This window comes from Spermophilus citellus, assembly GCF_964194105.1.
Source record: "Spermophilus citellus genome assembly, chromosome: 15".
In the NCBI taxonomy this organism is placed as follows: domain Eukaryota; kingdom Metazoa; phylum Chordata; class Mammalia; order Rodentia; family Sciuridae; genus Spermophilus; species Spermophilus citellus.
The window spans coordinates 27,294,295-27,315,235 of NC_138195.1; the positions used below are offsets into that span (position 1 = coordinate 27,294,295).

At 38.6% G+C, this 20,941-nt stretch overlaps 1 protein-coding gene across 1 annotated transcript in view; it reads left to right on the forward strand.

The window, feature by feature from the left end:
- The first annotated feature begins 1,695 nt into the window (after positions 1-1,695).
- Positions 1,696-20,941, forward strand: part of STAMBPL1 (STAM binding protein like 1) — a 44,631-nt gene continuing 25,385 nt past the window's right edge. The window contains exon 1 of the mRNA XM_081268277.1: positions 1,696-1,834. The gene's annotated coding sequence lies outside the window, so the exon portion shown is untranslated. The remainder of the gene's footprint in view (positions 1,835-20,941) is intronic.

Consider the following 20,941-nt stretch of genomic DNA (forward strand, 5'->3'; position numbering starts at 1 on the left):
CAAACCCAGTGCCTCACACATGGTAGGCAAGTGCTTTACCACTGAGCCACCATACCAGCCACTGGTTAGCCTTCTTGTCACTGAATTCTAAATTGTCTAGTAGATCATGAGATGCAGTCCAGAATTGCAAACCCAAATTTCTACCAAATTCTTAAATGTCAGTGAGGTGGCTGGTAAATGGACAGGAGTGGTGGAGACTGCAAAAAACTGAAGAGCACCTTCACAGTCTAAAGGGAACAACTGTTATTTATCTCCAGCTGATGGTTGCTAGACCCTCCAAGGACCAAATACTGTCCCATCTTATAGCTTTTCAGAAAATACAAAAAAAAAAAAAATCTGAATTTTTGTGAAATTTCCTGAATTTAGAATTTGGAACCAAATTCAAACTCTTAAAAGTTAAGGCTACCAACTGCTTCCATCAAACCTCTTTATTTAAGAAAATCAATGCAGGATGATGACACATAAGAAGAAATGCCTGAGACCAAATAGCTTGAGAGGTGACAGATCCAGGGCTAGAAGTCTGGATTCCAAAGAAAGCCAACCATCCTACTCTGTAGTCGCTTCTCCCATTTGCTGCTAGCCTCCCAACCAAACTCAAGAAGAGTGCCTGAGTTTTATCCAGTACCAGCAGCTTTAGTAAAATATTTACAAACTAATAGAATCTGTTCAGCCAACAGAAACAGTTTTTGATATCAGATCAGAGTGGCTTTTATTAAATTTTTTGCTCCTAGATGTGAATTTAACTTTAAACTTCTACTTCTTTCTAGGCAAGCAACCCAAGATAAATAACTTTCTTCTCTGTATCTTTCTTATGGAAAAAATCCGAGTACTTTTTATACACGGGTTTGTAACAGATAAATAAGATTACATGTATTGAGTGCTTGGCACAATGCCAGGACCATGCTTTTTTCTTTTTCTTTAAAAAAAAAAAACCACACGAATGAAGTGATAATAACAATATAATAATATCCAGGCGCTAGGATAATACGAAGTTCAGGAAGGCGGGTAGGAGAGATAACGTCTTTCTTGGTGAGCATGTCCAGTTATGGATAAATCTCAAAATGGAATTCCTGTATATGTGTGAGTGGGGTTTTTACCAAAACCCTATCCGTTGCCAGTTTCACTGTCAAATCCAGCTGCATTACAGCTTGTGTGCTCTGCGGTCACCATTCTGGTCCATCAGGGTGAAAGTGATAGTGGAATAAAGGGGGAGTCCAGGTGGTCGCGGGCTGGGCAAGAGGCGTGGTTTTCAGATGGGTAAGTAGCACCCAACCGTTTCACGCTCTTTCTAGGCCGTCCGAAGGGCCCTGCTGCCACCTGCGAGGTTTTTCTGCAGAATGCGGGAGGCTGTGGCCGCGGAGGAGGGGGCGGAGGCAGAGGCGGAGGCGGCACCCAGGGGCTGGGGCAGGGGAAGCCAGGACCATCGCAGTGACAATTTCTTTTCCTGCGGCGGCGGCAGCAGGGAGAGCTGCTGCAGGTTGAGAATCAGCGGGCCTGCGCGCGGGTTTGCAAGGACGCTGTTCCACCCCGGCGCTGGGCAGGCGGGCTACGATCGAGAGGAAGAATAGGAGAAAGGGGAGCAACACACGACCCAGAACGAGTGGAACTAGCAAAGCTCTTCGGCTGGCAGGGAGAAGCGGGAGGAAGCACGCCGCGGAAAGCGGGTGGGCGCCTCCTAGCTGGGTGCCATTATCAGTCCGCTGCAGTACCTTCCAGCAAAAGCCACCGAGTCCGGGGCTGTAGCGGCCAGACGGATGCCAAACCCACACGGCACGCGAGCGGGCAGCTGCCGCGGTCGCCGTCCCACGAGGGCCCCGGACATCAAGGGCTGCTGGTGAGTAGACGCGCGCGCGCGCGCGCGGTAGAGTGTGGGCGCGCTCCGACACAAGCGAGTGTGCACGCCAGGAGCGTGTCTGGTGGCTCGGCGCGCGCCGGCCCCTCTTCCGCTGACGGCGTCGGGGTGCCGGCTGGCTCCTAGGGGAAGATGCGCTCTGCTGTCTGCTTGCTTCCTTCCAGTCAGCGCTGTGGTCCGGCCGGCTCCCGTGCGCTCCTCCGCTAGTCCCTAGGGGTTAGTTTCACCTTGATGGGGAAGGCAGAGGCAGGAAGCTGTGGTTCCTGGTAGGGGGCGGGACTCTGGCTCCAACTTGTACCTAGGTGCGCGTGCTTTTCTTGTTCAGACTTGGAATGCAACCGTGAAAATAATGTCTACATAAAGATCACCGCTCTGTGACCGTGCGTGTGTGCAGAAGCAGGGGGCAAGGGTTGGAAAGACTGACATTTACTCCTGCAAGGCGTGTGGGACGCCTTTCTAGATTTTTTTTTTTTTTTGCCTTTTCAGAGCGATCCTTTAAAGACATTTCTGCCTTCCGAATAACTTTAGCCTTCACTGAAAACCCCCAGTAAAATGCACTAAGAAGTGGAATGTCAACAAAACACAATTCTCCAGAACTCTAAAACAACCAAGCCTAACGTGCTTTAGTTCCCGAAGTTTAATAAAAGAAAATTGCCGAAGGAATAAATAATTCAGGAAACTGAAGCTGGTCTAGAGGATTGGAAAAAATCTCTAGTATTGGGAGGAGGGAGGAGGGGCGGCTTGCTTTCCGGAAATCAGCGTTTGGTAGCAAGTGAAACAGACATCATTCAAAGTAAGTGACCATACTGCTTTTTAAATATCCTGTTAATCGCTGAAAATAAAATGAAGTCTTGGATTTTAAGACATTTTCAGGAATATAGAGAATATTTCTAGGATGCTGATTTATGGTTCATGATTCAAATTTATGGTTCATAAATTCAAATTTATGGTTCATGTCAAAATCGGTAAGGAAGATTTGTTCCAGCAGATAAATTACACCTGAATGTTTGATTTCCTGTTTCAATTTTGGGGGAGGAGTTTTTTGTTGTTGTTGTTTGCTTTTCTTTTTGCAGTCCTGGGGATGAAAGGCAGACCCAGTGGCAAGAGCTCTACCTCTGAGCTACATCCCCAGCCCATAGGCATTAGTTTTCTATGGTTGTTTTACAGAGATTTAACCACTATGTTTTATGGTTTTCCCAGACCTTGTTTCAGTTGGCAATTTTATGTTTTTAGGATGGATGGTAAATTTAAGTTCAAAATGTACTCCATGACTGAATTATATCTGACATATTTGTAGCGACACTATACATGTTTTGTGTTAATTTTAAACTGGAGTCAATGTCTTTGAGCCCTAGGCTTTTCTTCTTACCTTTTGCTCCATTAGTGCTTCTTCTATTAAAAGGCACGAAATGTTACTGGAATCTACCTGGAAAATAATGACTGCATGCTTTCTGTTAAAGTTTACATACAGCAAATGTTTGCCACATGGAAATACATTTTTGAATATACTTTGGTTGTAATTTATGCATCATCTGTTTCTTGGGAATTTTTTTCTTCTTCTTCTTTTTTTTTTTTTTTTTGGTACAAGGGATTGAACACAGGGGCACATAAAACACTGAGCCACATCCCCAGTCTTTTTAATTTTTAATTTTGATACAGGGCCTAAGTTGTTGAGGCTGGCTTTGAACTTTCAATCCTCCTGCCTCAGACTCCCAAGCCACTGGGATTATAGATGTGTGCAACCAGGCCTGTCTTTGTTTCTTGGGAATTTTGAGAAGAAACTTGTTTTATACTCTTTTGTAGAGTAAACACCATTTGGACTATGAAGCAGATGCTAAGTCTTTTACCTGTATCTCAGTCTTCAAGTCCAGTTTCTTGCCTGCTATTGCCCTATCTCGTAGTATTTTTAGTGCCTGGGTGGGGTTTGGAGAGGGCATTGAGAGGACCATGTGTCCTCAGCAGACAGATTTGCTCCTGGAAAGAGGGTGTTTATGGGGTTGATTCCTGAAAAGGGTGCATAAAAATACCTAAAGAGTTGTTGTTAAAAGTTTTCCTCTTCTTACTTTTAGGATATAGGACTTAGTTTGGTCACATCCCTCCTTTTTAAGGACTCTCTCCAGGCCTATTTACAGCTACAATATAAAGAGTGAGATTGCAGTTTACAGAAAAGAGAAGCCTGATAATTCTTGCTCAAAAATATGACAGGAAATCATGTAGATACTTTCTGGGAAGTGCCAGGTGCCTTCCTAGTGGATACATCTGCCAATTAAAGACATTTTAATTAAGCTATTGGATTTGTGATTCTAATAATGGAATTTTTCTTGGCTTTGTAAAAAAAAAAAAAAGTGGCTTCAGTTAAAACTATGTGAAATGACTCGTGGTTTTCCCTGAAAATATTAGTTTGTTTTTCCATCCCTGAGGGCTAATGGGTTGCAGCTGTTCAATAAATATATTTGTTAAATGAATAACAAATCCTAGAATGTCTTTATCTTCCCAACCTAATTACTCTGACCTTTCTGGTATTGATTTTATTCTAGTCATAACTTTAAAAGAATCACCAAACCTTTCACCAAATTGCAGCCCCATTGATACAACCAACTAAGAAGACCATCTTAAGTGAAGGAACAATAACAATCCCTCTAAAACTACTATATTGGTACCTGTTGACTTGCTTATTCTAGCTGTCTGGATATGTGAACTATCCAACTGGCTGTGTGAGCGTACGTTCAGAAATCCTGAGTTGACATCAGAATGTTCAACTCAGGAATAATCTGGATGGGTCTATATCTGGATGTGGCTTTTGTCAGAAATTATTTGCATTTCTAAGCAAATCACATGAACTTCTAGTACAATCCTGAATCTCCTCATGCCAAGCGGAGGGGCCAGTTGAACATTTGGCAATTGACTAAGTCTTTAAAATACATACTACTTGATGATTTTTCTAAATTTTAAATTAAATCCATGTTATTTTTGTCTACTGGTGCAGTTGGTTTAGAGACATTAATCCAGGCTGGTGGGTTACTTAGTAACTTGTGTTTATTAAAAGCAATTCCTTAATATAAATTCCAGTAATTCCTATGTTGTGATTGGCTGTTAACCTTTCAAGGAACTTTAGAAATGGTGCATTGTTCAGTTTGGAATACAAGAAGATCATGCCTTCCTTTTGTTTTAGTTCTGACTTCTCTAATCACTAGAGGTTCTCTATGAGATTCAGAATCTAACTTCAAGTTGAAAGATTAGAAAGCTATACAAAGTGTACCTAAAAATTAACATTGCATTGTTTAATAATAATGCAAAATTTCATCAATATTCTTCCTTTTATATGCTTCTCTGAGCAAGTTTGTTTCATTCTAAATAAAATCAAGTGATATTTTCAAATTTTTTATTGAGCTATGTCCAAAAATAAATACATAACATAAAGAAAATGCTTATCAGCATTCTGAAGTAACACAAATACTGCTATTCTCTGCATAATCAAACATGGCTATTCATATCAAGTATTTATTTGATAAGTAGGTACTTGGGCCCTTGAAGGAGAGTTAAAGACATGTTCCCTCCATGACTTATTAAGGTCCTTGAAAGCCAGGAAGAAGAATTTTTATTGTTAGTTGGTTGTAGGTTCCTTGACAGAGAGTAAGGGATGAAAGCATCTTTTTGTGAGAACACTTTGGCAATTGAGTAGGAGTGGAATAATAGAAGAAAGGGGGATGTGATAATCTGACGTCAGGTGATGACAGTATGATATAAGAGCCCTGGGCATTGAGATGAAGAAGGGAAAACTTCAGGAAGTCAGACACCAGAGTTCTTTGTTGCATGTGGAAAGGACACAAGTATGATCACTAACATATTCTACCCCCACTCAGGCCAGCTGATCGCTGCATTTCTTCTTGCTGGGCTCTGGGTAACCTGCGAATTATGCAAATGTTTGACAAGTGTTTCCTAATAAATGTTAAGGATTGGCCTTGTGCTGTATGCCAGAGATAGTATTAAGCAGTACTTGGAATAACATATGAAATTTCAAGGATGATTAGTGTTAGGCAATGAAATCCTTTTGCCACTGACCAGTTGTATATCTCTGTGCAAGTTACTAACTTCTTGGAGTCCCCGTTTCTTCATGTTTCAATTGGGATGTTAGTTTCTATTTCATAAGGCCCAGGAAGGAATGCATGCCTAAATAAGTATAAATGAAAAGTGCTTAGAACAGTGTCTGGCAAAAAGTTAATGTTTTATGTGTTTGTTATTCTTGTTTTTATTAACACATAAAACAACCTTATGCAATAGGTACCACTTTGCAGATTTAAAAAGTAAGACTCGAAGAGGCTAGGTAAATTGCTCAGGGTCATAGGCTGGTAGATAGGTGATAGAGGTGGGAGTCAAACTCAGACAGTTTGACTCCAACACCTGCTTTCCTATCTTGAATAGATTCTTGTTTCTTATCCCACATGGTAGGTGCTAGGGATACTGATTCGAGTAAAAACAGTGTGGGATTGTTCTCATGGAGTTTTAGAGATCCAGTCATCCCTAATGTAGATTTGCTATGTTTAAAATAAAATTAGCACACAGGTTATTGGCTACAGTTTTTTTTTCTCAATGTTTTCATGTTTTATAATTTTTTTGAAGTTCTTTGTCAAAAAGTATTATAGTTTGCGTTTTTACATAGGCTTTAAAAATTTGTTATTTTTGCCTAATACCATTGACATGTACAGCACATACAACTGTCATGTATTCAGTATTCAGTGGTTCTTTTCTGGAGGCAGGGAGGAGATGACTCCTTAATATAGCATATCAGGTTCTGGAGTAAGTATCAGTATTCTGAGACACTTTGGTGCCATTCATCTCTCTCCATGGCCCTAGAGTCTTGTATCTCTCCCATTTTTGAGCCTGGTGAAGTGATGATGGCATTTCTAATCATTTTTTTTTTTTTTTACAGTTAATTCAGAAAATTCTACAGAGTAGTGGCAAAGTAAATTTTAACTGTTCTTTAACTTGATGAAATTATTGTGTATAACTATAGGAGGTCAGATTTTAATTATAGGTGGGAAGATTGCTGTGGCAGTAAAGAACAAAAATTGTCAATTTCTCCAGAGGTTCTCTAGAAAGGAATCTGCCATCACTGATTTCCATATTTTGACATTGTTACACTAATGCTTATAATCTTTGTTCTCATAAATAACTCACAAAATCTATACATATTATTGTGGGTTTCCCCTTCCCACACCCTTCTCTCTCTTTTCTTTCTTGGTCTGAGAATTGAACCCAGGGCCTCATGCATGCTAAGAACAGGCTCTACCATTGAGCTATACCACCAGCCCCAGTATTGTGTTTTTCTAAGTAAATGCCAGTTTTTTCTGGTTTTGCATGACACTCATGGATAGAATGAATTCTTTAGTGGACGAAAAATAAAATAAAATCTCATCTTTTAAAATATACTCTGTATTCTTTGCTTTACCCTTTTGTGTAAATTATGCATCTTATGATTTAGTTAAAGTTCCATTCATTCTAGAAAAAACTTTTCAAAAATTTCATGAGTACAGACTTGATTAAGGATGACCGAACTGGAGGTTTGGTGAATTTGATTTTTTGTTTGTTAAAGTTTTGCCATCCTTAATGTTTTAGTGTCATTCTAGTACTGGAACCAGAAATTCAGCAAATGCCCAGATAAGAGATAAGTGCTAAGGGATCCATCACAGAATAGTCATTTTGTTGGTTTGACTTGATTCACTGGCTTATTTTGGAAACATGAGGCCAGCATGACTCATTTTTAACCCTTCTGGTTCCGTGTGAATACTGCCTGTTTTGCATTTCCCCATGTTCAGAGAGAAGTCCCAGTGTGGGCTCCTTTTGTGAGCACTGTGCTTCTAATGCCAGTGGCTGGATCAATAATTTCTGTACCTTTAATTAAAAGCAGAAGGAAAACTACAATCAGTAATGGAATTATGATTAAATTCATCTCATTTAAGGATACTGCCTTTTCCTTTTTCCTGTTTTAGGCAGGATAATACTCTGTCATTATCTATCACTAGAGTCATATGTTTTTAACACTAGAAATGCACATTTCAACAACTGAGAAAAAAGGAAGAGAGCTCATTCTTGCCTGGGGGTCTGTGCTTCTATCTTCTGGTGGATTGACTCTGTCCTTTTTTCTGATCTCTTTTTCTCTGAAAGGCTGGTTGATAAATTGTCCTACAAGGTAAGTTCTCTTTAATTATAGGCACATTATGGACATGATGGTTGGAATGAGATTAGAAAAGAAAAGCTTGGAAAATCTTTCATGTGTTAGTTAGTGTTTAACAGCACAGGAAAACTCCTTTCTGAAACTATGGTACTTTATATATAAGTAGAACTAAAACTACTTGAAATCACTGGTGGGGGTGGAATTTTGCTTTTCCAATTCATGAAAAATGCAAGAAATCAAAAAGTGGATCTTGAAAGAAATATGTATGGCATGTTTTATGGTATATATGGTCACTTTCCTTTTGTCAAGTGTGATGTTATTGAAAGATGTAGAAAGGTAACTAGAGCAATGATTCTCAAATTATCCCCCCCCAAAAATAAGATGTCCCCCATCCCACCCCGTAGATTGTTATTCAGAAGGTCTGGGTGGAGCTGGAACCCTTCCTTTCAATAGTCTTTTCAGAAAATCCTGACATAGGTGATCATAAACTGTACTTTGAGAAAAAAACTCATTTTATACTCAATCTTTTGCCTCTCCTTTTATGTTTTCAGCATTTATTCTTACTGATTTCCATAGACATTCTCACATAATAACATATTTCAGTACAAACACCTCACTATTGTCTTGGAGTGCTTATGATGGAGTAAAACACTTTCTCTCATCTTATTAATAATTCCTATTTTTTTGATGGACAGAATCAGAAAACCACAGTTGGCAGTAATATGTTAGAGATGATATTATGTGTCCTTCTGAATGGCAGATGATTAGATAAGAGAAGTTGAGGAAGACATAGGAGGAAGTGATAAATAGTCTAATAATACAGAAGGAAGGAAAGGGAGTCTGATTACACTGAGAGCCTTCATGGGCTGTCTAGCTAAGGTGTTTAAACTCCCTCTGGTAGGTACTATGTTGATACTGAGCATTTTCGAGCAGGGGACTCACCTGATGGAAACAAATGTGCTCCTTAGCAAGGACCACACAGTATCTAGTCCAGAAACAGGATCAAGAAACAGGGAGTAAAGCAGACTGGTTTGTCACCATAAAGGCAGAAGAGAACAAGGATGAGGATTTGGGTGCAGAATTTGGTGAGACCAACTTTGAAGGCCTTTGCACCAGGGTTCTCCAACTCTGTATTCCTGAACATAGCCGGTAAATTGATATTTCCAGCAATTGCATACGAATGATATGTAACTTTAAGACTACTGTGTAAGTCAGGTTTTTGTAGTGATAAAAATACCTGACAAGGACAGTTTAGAGGAGGAAAAGTTTATTTTGGCTCATGGTTTCAGAGATGCAGTCATTATTAGGCTGATTCCATTGTTCTGGGCCCAAGATAAGGCAGAACATCATGGCAGAAGGGTGCAGTGGAGGAGCACAGCTCTGTTGATGGCATCCTAGAAATGGGTGGGTAGGGGCCAAAAGGAAGATGAACCCTTTCAGTGCATGCCCCTAGTGACCTATCTCCTCCAAATAGGCCCCACCTGCCTTCAGTTATTACCTAGTTAGTCCACTCAAATTAGGATGGACTGACTAGGTTGTGCGCTTATAATCTAATCATTTCACCTCTGAATATTCCTGTATCAACACAGTAGCTTTGGGGGAACACCTCATATCCAAACCATAACAACTACCTAGGTTAGCCATCAGTTTCTCCTACACATAGGAATTGAAGAGACCAGGATTCAAATCTAGAACAATTGACTCAAAGCTTTAAGACTTAAAAAATTTATAATTTGTCTTTTTATAAAGTGATACAGACTGATAACAAATATACAGAAATGAATGAATTGAAAATGAAAGTCCCTCGAGGTCCCACCCTTGAGAGATCAGCTTAGAAAAGAAATCCGCACATGATAATGATATATAACTTTAAGACTACTGTGTAAGCACAGGTGTTCCAGACTTTTTTCTTCTAAGTACCAATATAAACTAATACATATACATTCATACTCCAAGGATGAAGTCGTGCTTTGTATGTTAATTTACAATTTGGTTTTTTCACTTAATGTTCTAACTTGAGCAAGTCTGTGGCTCAGTGCACAAACATGTGGGTCTCTTCTAAAGGCTTGATTTGAAGCCAGATATTTTTTTAATATGCCCTTTTATGGCTATTTATTTTATTTTATTTCAGTTTCTAATGTAAGTATATTCATACTACCTAATTAAATAAAATATATGCCACAAAAGTGGACAACCAAACAAAAGCCAATGAAGAAAACTCTCCTCTCTCATGCTATTGGATTCAAACATGGACATCCAATTCTACTTAAAAATAAATTAATAATAGTAACTAGCTTTTATTAGTTTTTTTTTACTGTATACTAGGTACAGTTGAAAGAATATTACATGCTGATATTAAATTTTATTCTTGACAAACTGTTATGAGGAAACGACTCTTACAGTGGTCACTTTGAAAATACAAAAAACTGGTAAAGAATCCAAAAATCTTTTCCAGGATCATAGATTTATTACTTGATACCAGGATTTGAGTTTTGTCTTATAAAAAGCATTATAATAAATTTATGTATACACACATTGAGCATTTGTCACTCATTCTGTGCCTGGTCAGATGATTTTTTTCTAGGACCTCAGATCTAGCACAATATACGGACTATATCAGACACTCTGTAAATGTTTCTTGAATATTATTAATTCCATTAATATTCCATGATTTTAAATTTTTTCAGATTTTGCAGCCCAGATAAAATACCCAGACCAGAGCATTCTCTTTGGCTGTGATATTAGTATAGGCTACTAGATAAAAGATTTAAGTCTAGAGTCAACAAGATTTGATTACTTAACAACTGTGTGGCCCTATGCAGCTATTTCTTTTTGTTTCCAAAATTTTAATATTTTTAAACCATTGCTGCTCTCTCTCTCTCTCTCTCTCTCTCTCTCTCTCTCTCTCTCTGTGTGTGTGTGTGTGTGTGTGTGTAGCATTTGGGCAGAACAATCTATGGGGAAATCTTAGAATTGGAATTTCTTGGTCAATAGGAGTGTATATTGTAAAAAAAAATGCCAATTTTTCTTGTAGTTCGCCTTCTAGTTCATCTATTGCATTTAGTTGTCATGTCTCCTTAGTCTTTTTAAATCTGGAGTTGTTGCTCAATCTTTCTATTTTGACACTTTTTAAAAAGAATACTGGCTGGTGGTTTTATAGAAAATCCCTTGATTTGGATTTATCTGATGTTTCTTCAGGTGTATTGTAATCAAGAGTGCGTCCTAATCTGGTGGTGGTCAAAGGTGTCTTTCCTGAGGAATCTGGTTAAACTAACACTGGGAAGATGAATCAGAAGTAGAAGTGTGAACCAAGGAGGGGGGTATTTTCATTGATTTTGCACAGTGCATTTTAGCAACCCTAAGGTGCCAGTGTGTAGAGAAGGGCAAGTGAAAGAAGGTTGGCCAGGAATGAGCTGGGTCAGACTCAGATTTGCAGGACCTCAACACCTGTGGTGTTGAGTTCTGCAGTTTCAGTGACCTGCAGTCAACAAAGAAGGATGAGTACAATGCAAGATATTTCGAGATAAAAAGGGACCACAATTGCATAAATTTTATTGCATTATGTTACATTTGTTCTACTTTATTACTAGTTATTTTTGTTAATCTCTTACTGTGCTTAACTTACAAAATAAACTTTGTCATAGGTAGGAATACTAAGAGGAAAATCATGTGTAAAGTTTTGTGCTATTCATTGTTTTAGTCATCCACTGCGGATCTTGGAACATATTCTCTATGGATGAGGTGGGGGGAACTACAATAGGATATTAATAGTGATGGCAAGCCACTAAGGAGCTTTAAGCAAAGAAATGACAGTATTCCAGTCAAGTTTTTAAAAGATCACAACGCAGGTCGTATATCGAATTAATCAAAGAGGAGCCAGCTAGAAACAAACACACCAGTTAGAAGGCTGTTCTAGCAATGTAGACAGAAAAGGGCAGAAGTGGTTAGGGTAAGAAGATCTTGAAAAGATGGTGAGAAGATGCAGATTGGAGAGGTAGTTTAGAGATTGCATTGAAATCCTTAGATATAGGTGGCAGGTAGGACTTGAGGTTGAAGGACAGGCAGGGAGGGGTAGGGAGGTGTTACCAGGGTTTGCCATTTTGTGTAATCCACTGGGTGTTGGTTTCATTTGTGGAGATGAAAGATACATTTCTTCACCTTTTGACAGTGAAATTAGAAGCATCACCATCTTCAGCTTCCTTAGATGCTTATGTTTACAATATTTTCCCTTAGTTTTGCTCCTATATTGTGTTATGTTCATTTAATTTCCAAGTTCTCTGATTTTTCTTCAGTGTCCTCTGTAGCTATTATCCATCTCCATTCCTTTCAGACTCGACCAACCTCATTCCACAGTTGCACTTTTCTCCCCTTTGGGTGGCTACTTGCTGTCCTCTCTCCAACTTTATCCATCACTGTCAGATGATTTAAATCTATGAATGTGTACTGAGTGCCTAGTTTGGGCAGATCACCTTATGGGTGAGAGTTGAGAATTAAACAAGAAGGTAAAAAATATATGAGGATCAATTCCTGATTATAATTTGAAGAGAAAGAAAAGGACATTTTACCTGGCGATGAGGAGCCAATCTTGACACACTCCTTATGTAAAAATAAATTGTATAAGGATCAAAGCTGTTTATACAAAAATGCCTAACCATCAAATTATTGGCAGAAAATAAAGGTAGATGTATTGTAAAATTTTTATGATCAGTGAGTTTGAAGACCTTTTAATGAATGTTCAGGGACCTAGATGTAGATATCATAAAAAAGATTGATTTGGATGGGAGTATAACAGTCATTGAGCACAGGTCTGGCATGCACAAGGCCCTAGGTTTGATCCCCAGCCCCCACAAAAACAAACAAACAAACAACCCCCCACACACCAACTTAAATTTTTACATTTTATATAAAAACAAAACAACTTCTGTCAACCAAGAATTTTTACTTATTTAATAAATGTAAGGAATGATGGAAATAGAAAAATCTCCATTTTCAAATATCACAGTAATAATTGTTTTTTTTATTCCAAGATAACCTTGCTTTCTAATAACTTTTTTTTGCCCCCTTTTTTATTGATTATTTAAAGCATTACATATCTCATGATATATCATCTTTCATACATTTGACTCAAATTGTGTTTTGAACTCCCATTTTCACCCCAAATACAGATTGCAGAATCACATCTGTTACATATTCACATTTTTACATAATGCCATATTAGTGACTGTTGTATTCTGCTACCTTTCCTATCCCCTACTATCCCCCCTCCCTTCCCCTCCCCTCCCATCTTCCCTCTCTACCTCCCCTGCTGTTGTTCAATTCTCTCCCTTTTTTTTCCCTCCCCCTTTCCCCTCATGACCTCTTATAAAGAGAGCAACCAAGAACAGAACAGGAAGGAAGAGCATGAGGAAAAGACTACAGTAAACAAAGACGAATGGGGGGAGAAAAACGGAGAGAGAAGGGAAAGCATATGGAAATGGTAGGAGTAATAATTGTTTTGGGCAAAAATCATCTTTATTTGCTAAAATTAATGGGTAACAGAATATTTTCAAAGCAGTATGCAGATTTCTTGGAAGACTGGGAATGGAACCACCATTTGATCCAGCTATCCCTCTCCTTGGTCTATATATACCCAAAGGACTTAAAAACAACATACTACAGGGAAAAAAAACAGCCACATCAATGTTTATAGCAGCACAATTCACAGTAGCTAAACAATGGAACCAACCTAGATGCCTGTCAATAAATGAATGGATAAAAATATGTGGCATTTATACACAATGGAATTTTACTCAGCAATAAAAGAGAATAAAATCATGGTATTTGAAGGTAAATGGATTGAGTTGGAGAAGATAATGCTAAGTGAAGTTAGCCAATCCCAAAAAAACAAATGCCGAATGTTTTCTCTGATATAAGGAGGCTGATTCACATAGTGGGATAGGGAGAGGGAACATGGGAGGAGTAGACGAATTCTAGATAATCAGGCAGAGGGGTTGGAGGGGGGAGAGGGGGCATGGGGTTATAAATGATGGTGGAATGTGATGATCTGATTATCCAAAGTACCTGTATGAAGACACGAATTGGTGTGAATATACTTTATATACAACCAGAGATATGAGAAATTGTGCCTTATATGTGAAATAAGAATTGTAATGCATTCTGCTGTCATAAAAAATAAAAAAAGAAGAAAAAATATTTTCAGAATCTAAAAATATGATATGTCAAGAGCTTTGTAATGTTGTGAACAACCAATAAAAAATTAAAAAAAAAATAAAAATAAAAATAACTACCTACAACATACTACAACATACTTTTTTTTTTTTAAATGGGGCTGAGAATTGAACCCAGGGCCTCATGCATGAGATATCACTGAGATATCCCCCTGACTCCAAATACTTTATAGTTACAATTGAAAGTATAGTATCTTCATAGGGGAGAAAACTACAGAGGTATTAATGGTCAAAGTTAACATTACCAATAATCAGATAAATCTATGATCTATGTCTCCTGATGCACTAAGAAAATATATCCTTGCCCTAGAAGCATTTTTGCTAGCAAATACATAAATCTCATCATTTCCTCTAATTTTTCTCTGTAGCAGTTGCCATCATTTTTATTACACAATTGTGTAAATAATTGTTTAATAGTTTTACCTCTCCATCCCAGCATTTGCTCCTAGCAAATATGTCTCTTTGCTTACCACTTTTTTTTCTTTTGTACTGGGGATTGAACTCAGGGCCACTGACCACTGAGAAACCTCCCTAGGAATACAAAATCAAAATATTTTGTATTTTATTTAGAGAACAGGGTCTCACTGAGTTGCTTAGCACGTCACTTTTGCTGAGTCTGGCTTTGAACTCATGATCCTCCATCCCACAGCCTCTCAAGCTGCTGGGATTACAGGCATGCACCACACTCCCAGCTCTTTGCTTACCGGTTTCTAACACAACACAGGGTTCATAAACAATGTTGGATAAGTGAATGAATAAATAAATTTTTTTGGAGCTAGCAGTATTTGTGGGAGAGATGTATTTATCCTTGGAACATAGTGAGAAACAACAATTGGATATCCTGGTGGAAATGAAGGGAGCACCTTTGGAAGGTATGCTGCTAACATTCAAATTAAGTTGAAGCCATGAAAAAAATGTGTCCTGTAGGAGGTGTGTCAGGAGTAAAGATGGAAAATTGGTATTTGCAATGTGGATTGAGGGGCGAGGGAGGAAAAAGGAGAATAACCTCTACTTTGCAGAAGCCAAGTCATAAAAGTTTGTTCTAAAGTAGAAAATATTCCACTGATGAAGGCAAGGCATTTAGAAGGTTATTTGTAACAATCTTAGAGGACTTTTATTTGAGGCAATATTTAAAGTTTTAATGTGCATGAAAATATCCTAGGCTGTTTCGTAAAAAATGGAGATCCCTGGGGCATCCTTTCTAGAAATTCTGACTCAATGGGTTCTATAAATCTATTTATTATTGCCAGCACCCACCTCCTCCACCAAGTGATTGTGATGCAGGTGGTCCAGGAACCACACTATGAGGAAACCATATTAAAGTTAGGGGGATGTCACAGGGCAGGAAGGCAGGGAGGGAGCAAATGGTAAATGAATGGGCTTTGCTGGTAATAAGGGGTTCTTCAAGGACTGAGGGTGTAGCTCAGTGGTGGAGCACTTGCCTAGCACCTACCACCACCACCACCAACACACACACACACACACACACACACAAAACAAAAAACAAAAAACCCCAAAACAACAACAACAACAACAACAACAAAAAAAGGAGCTTTTCTTTTTTTCAAGAGTTGTAAAGTGAATTGCCAGAGAATATTATGAAAGGCACTGTCTTTTCCTGGGGATTGGAAGTTTGTTCACTGCATGGAAGAAATTGTCTAATGTAAAACCAAACACGAGTGCAACTACCCACAGTGAAAATTCTTGTGGGTGGGGATTTTTGGAGAAGCAGTGGACGAATATTTCAAGATAGTTGTCTTGCTTTTGGATAGTAAGTTCATTTGTTGAAGAACTGTTCTCAGGAAATTTATGAAAAATTTAAAAAGTCTATTAGTCATGCCCAAGGACTGAACCCAACTTTGGAGTTTCAGGCAACTGGCAGGCAGAAGAATGGTGTCATTTAAAAATTTTATTTGTGATTCATTTCACTTCATTGCATTAGGTATCTATTGGTGGTGGTTTCTTAAAAGCAAATTGGAATAAAAAGGAAATTATATTAAAATGTAAATTAAAGTTTGGTGTCTCGTGGGTGACTTAGGTTTAGAATACATAATCTCTAGGAAATTTTAGTATTTTAACAGCAGGCGAGTAAAATTAACATCCCCATACAATTTATGATGAAAAAAATCTGTGTACTGGGGCTGGAGCTATGTTCAGTGCTAGAGTACTTGCCTAGCATGTGTGAGGCACTGGGTTCGATTCTTAGCACCACATTAAAAAAAAAGATCCGTTGACAACTGAGCAATATATTTTTAAAAATCTGTGTACAAATATAAATTTCTCCTGGACATCTCAAATTTATTTACCAAATGTTTTATAATTCATATTAATTGAATCATCACATTAAAAATTCGTCACCTCAGGCTTCTAAGTTAGAACGTTTTTAGTATATGAAATATCTTTCAAATACAACAAAATTTAGAATTTATCTTTAAAACCAATAAATCTTTTGAATTGAAATCTGTCTTGGTAGAGTTTGGATTTGTTAATAAAATGTACCAGGTGTTTAGGCTTCAGACACTGAGCATTCTTCCTAAAAGTGAAGGGAACGAGTGCTCTTTTATTTCTTTGGCAGGAAAAAGGTTATGAGTCATACATTTGTAACACTGAACTAAAATCTTCATTTTTGTAGTAAATCCTGTCATTCTTACCTAAGGCTCAAGGATTTGACCCTTCCCTGGATTTTACTGATACCTCTTAAAGTCCAATTTCTAATTTTCATGGGTGACTAAGACTGGTTCTGGGTTCCTGCGCAACTAGTTTTGGGATTCCTGTTTCAAGAGTTACTCAAGTTTCCTATTTCTAGGCTCTCGTTTTCTTAACTATAAAATGGAGAGTGCTTACTGACATCAAGAATTGTGCTGCTTTACAAGCATTATCTCATTTTTCCTTTTTAGCACCTGTAATTTGACAGTGTCTACGGTTAACTCTTTGTATTTGGGGAGCCTGTGATTCTGCAGTCAATGGTGGGTGAAGTTAGAATTTGAAACCCGATAGTCTCACCCTGGGTTGCACCTCTAATCAATAAGCTCACCTGTGTCCTGTTTGAACAGGCTGTTGTCAGGGTATCTGAGATCATGTGTATTAATGTCTGATTTCAGTTAACCAGGGAAGGAAAGCTGTCTATTAATGGTACCTATTATTATTACGACAGCTGTTTTGCTATGGTGGTTTGCATTGAAGGTGACATGTAACCTGACAGTAGTACCTCTCCTGACTAGAATTACTAGGACAACTGTTAGATAACTGAATGTCTGTCAACAATGAATTTCCAAAAAGCAAGTAATTGCACATCAACCATCTGTGATATCTATAATAACTTTCAGAAGTCATTAACCTCATTTCTTTAACCATTTGCTGTGAGAAAGGACAGATTTTCTTTGTTTCCTACCTGTAACCTGGGGACTATAATGGAATTTCTTATACACTTGACTTGCACTTCACTTGAGTTCTTCTGGCTAAGTATTATTGTCTTCCTTTAAAGGGTGAAAATAAGTTGAACAAAAGGGATAAATAGGATGTAGTAGGCTTCCCTAGTGGGAAAACCTGGATTCTCCCAGAGATGTTTGTAGACCTAAAACCTGAGTTCTTGGTGCTTAGGGGACCCAATCACTTCATTCTGGTATCAGAATAAAAATTTTGTATTGCACTATGCAAAACAGTATTTTTATGGCCAAACGTATGACTCCATTGCCCTTAAGGTAGCCTAGATTTGTTCAAAATAATTTAAAACAAATATCAGGAGTGGTTTACTTAATACTCTTTTCTGTAGCTACTTCATTCTTGCTGATCAGATCAAATCTAAACTAGTCTGTTGCTGAATGTGTATCCTGAATATTCCTCTAGAGGTAAGAGATGAGAACCTGGCCCTTAATAGATACTCATTGTGTTAGTTAACTTTGCATCCCTGTGACCAAAATAACCAATAAAAACAACTTATAGGAGGGAAAATTTATTTTGGTTCACAGATTTAGAGGCTTAATGATGGAAGGTCAAGTCCATTTTGTGGGGGGGCCCAAAGTGAGGCAGGACATTATGGTGGAAGGGCATGGTAGAAGGATGCATCAGAGAGAGAGGGGAAGGGGCTGCATAGAAGATGAACCCTTCCAGGGCATGTCCTCAACAACCCACCTCCTCCAACCATGCCCCACCTACCACTTAGTCCATTTAAACTAGGATGGGCACATTAGGTTACAGCTGTCATAATCTAATCATTTCGCCTCTGACTGTTCCCTCATCAAACCAGAAACTTTTATATGCAATCAAAACTATTTCTAATATTCTAGTCAAGTTGTATATTTCCCCCATGAATTTTGATTTTGTCTTTTCATTTTCATTCAGTTCAATGTCTTTTTTATTGCACTGGAGACTTTCTTTTTGTTCTTTGGAAAGAATATTAAGGATATGTTACTGAATTTTCAAGTCAGACTTTTTTTTAAATTTTAATTTTTAGTTATAGATTGACAAGTTATAGTTGTGCAAGTTTAATTTTTATTCTGCCAATATTTTAGTACAGATAAATGATCAATCTTGGTCACAGCACATTTCTGATTGGTAGGTAATACAGATTAATATAGAAAATTCAAAATCATCTCTGTTTTCAGGTCTGAATTTTTAGACTCTTTTAAAATGGACAGACAAGGATGGGCCTCAATCTTTTTTTTTTTTTTTTTTTCTCTACAGCGGGTTCAATCTGTAACAGTGTGACTCAGGAGAGTCTTCTTTGTACCTGTCATTTAAAGCATGGGAATAGCCCTTTACCTCCCTTTATCTAAATCAGATTAGGTCAGCACAGCCCACGGCCTGGGTTACAATGATTTCCTTTAAGTATTGCCAACTAAGTAAACTGCAGGGTGTTCTTCCTCGAAGACATGAATTCTATAACCAAAGAATGACTGTTGGTGTGGCCAATTAGAAGTGAAACACCAGAAGGTGGCATAAGGTGTTCCCACCCCTCCCCTGCTGGCAGATCACACCTGCTTATCCAAGTCACCACGGCACTCAGGGAGCAAAGGACATAGCTGGGTAATGGTGGTGCCAGCTCTTCATTCAGTACATGGTCTCCAAGGAGACTGTTCACTGTTTGGTAGTCTCCTTTCAGTATTCCAGAAAATATTACTTTATGTATGAAAATGGGTCAGGAGCTCAACCAAAACAAAAGGTGGGGGGGGGTTGAAAAATTAAGGATGAAAAAAGTCACCAAATTGGGCTGGGGATGTTGCCTATGAGGTACTGGGGTTCCTCCTCTAGCTCCAGAAAAAAAAAGAAAGAAGGAAATTTTGGTAAATTAAGGCCACAAAAATAGATACTGTACTAGATCAGATATCTTCTCTGTTCAATCTTGGCATTATTTGTTGCTTGTTTTAAAGAGCAGAATCATAAAAGTTTTTCCATAGTCTCTTGGGGGAGTTGAGACAATTGGGACCCAATAGCCATAGTTTGATCTCATCCCTTTTGGACAGGCTGGCTGCTCACTTGCTTCTGGAAACTACTTGTCAGCTGGGCACCAGGGACCGGGGTTGAGCTCCATGTGCTTATTGTGAACACACAGGGTTATGACACCCAGGTTTCCAGTCCTGGCAGGAAGCAAATGCTGCCTTACACATGAGAAAGGTCAGTTAAAAGAAGAAAGTGGTGGTTTTTGAAAGCTATGGTGAGGAATGGGGTTAGAGATAAAAACTAGAAGGCAGAAACTCTAAAGCAAAATGAGCCTCCAGAAGGTATCTTACAGGTATCATGGCTGTCACTCAGATGTCATCAAATCTCAAGAAAACCGGCTGTTCTGGGGTGAAGTTTAGGGAATCAGGTTGAGATTAAATCAGGCATTTCTGATGAATGTTGGTTATAATCCCCTATGAGTGGGATGAAGGGGACCATTTGTGAAGGAGGGTAAGCCTGGGAGGTGCTCAGGAAGAAGGCATCATAGGCAAGTTAGGAATAGACCAAGCTCACAGCCAGACTTGTCTGACTGCAGGGCTGAGTTTGCACTTGGCATTTCCATAGTGTACTGGACCTCTGCTTTGAAAAAGGAGTTATATTTTATTCTTGCGTGACATTGAATACTTCCCATCTGCCTTTGACTTTCTGCTTCAGTATATTTCTGATTCTCTAAATTGCACTGTTCATTTTATATTTAGCCCTTGAAGTCATCTTCAACCGGTCTTCCCCATACTGGTTGCTGAAGTGTGAGGAATTAGAGAAGATGCTCTGCCAGCTTCGTGCCAGTTCTACTGTGCTGTTAATGTCACAAGGACTACTTCCTTTCCTGAAGTACCATTTACTTATAATCATGGTACTCAGGTTGTTTTCATCTCTTCATTGGAGGCTTAACATTCTATTTGTGGATCCACTGCTGGAATAATTAAGTATTTCAGGTGCTCAGCCCTAGGCTAGGGGTGGGGGTGTGTGTGCTAGAACCCCCCTCCTCCCCCCACACACACCCCTTTTAGAAGAATCTGGAAATCTGAATTTTTATATGAAAATCTTACAAGTTTTAAATGTTGATAAAGGTGGGGCAGGATGTAGGTGAGCTAAGAGAAGAGGGAGGAGTTATTTCTGTTACTTCCTGTACCTGGGGCAAAGGTACAGAGGCAGTAGAGAATATGTGTTTCCCTTATCAGTACTGACCCTAGTCCCTGTGGGCTCTTCTGAATCACCCTTTCTAGGTTAAACCTGCTGCTTTTATCA